Source organism: Etheostoma spectabile, chromosome 9, assembly GCF_008692095.1.
Source record: "Etheostoma spectabile isolate EspeVRDwgs_2016 chromosome 9, UIUC_Espe_1.0, whole genome shotgun sequence".
NCBI lineage: Eukaryota > Metazoa > Chordata > Actinopteri > Perciformes > Percidae > Etheostoma > Etheostoma spectabile.
This window is the reverse complement of record NC_045741.1, coordinates 6,847,161-6,847,914: the sequence shown is the minus strand read 5'-3', so window position 1 is coordinate 6,847,914 and position 754 is coordinate 6,847,161. Positions and strand designations below refer to the sequence as shown.

The following is a 754-nucleotide window of genomic DNA, read 5'->3' as shown; positions in this document are numbered from 1 at the left end:
GTTATTTTGGGGAATTAAAAAGAACATTGATATGGGACAACGGGTCAATTTGACCCGAGGACAACAAGAGGGTTAAGGAAAGTTGGCTTTGTGTTTGTGAAGGACTCAGTTCGTGTTTTGGATCCATGATGCACATAACTCCATGAATTTATCTGATCTTTTTTTTTTTTTTAAGATGCATCACAATTGAATTTCTTCATGGTGACACTAGATGTCAGCACTAGATCCTGGGATCATCCCACTGTCAGTCTGTGGTCCAGATCTAAGAACCCGTGTGCTTACCTTTCCCGTGATGAGCTGCTCACCCGTCCTTTGCAGAAACTCTTCCTGACTGACTGAGAGGTGAAACACAACGCTGTGTTAACCTGCACTCACACACTCACCTGTTTCTGTGGATCTGTACAGGTGCATGCATGGCCGCTTCACTAACACTTAGAATAGAATAGAATAGAAGAATAGAATAGAAAGCCTTTAACCCTCGTGTTGTCTTCCCGTCAAAATTGAAAATCAACACTTTTGTTGACGATGTTTTTAACTTTTGCTTATGTTTTTTCTACATTTTTTACGCTTTGTCACTTTTTGAAAACTTAACACTATGTAACACTAACTTTAGTTTTACAATTATATTTGGATTTTATGGTCAATAAACCTCATTTTTTAACCTCATTTTCCCATCGCTGACTTTGCATGAGCTTCTTGGTTTTCATACAAAATGTTGGCAACCTTTCTGTACACTCTGTAGCTGTACCTTCAT

At 38.6% G+C, this 754-nt stretch overlaps 1 protein-coding gene across 1 annotated transcript in view; it reads left to right on the top strand.

Moving 5' to 3' along the window:
- Positions 1–754, top strand: part of gpx7 (glutathione peroxidase 7) — a 15,342-nt gene that overhangs the window by 1,035 nt on the left and 13,553 nt on the right. The gene's annotated exons all lie outside the window — the stretch shown is intronic.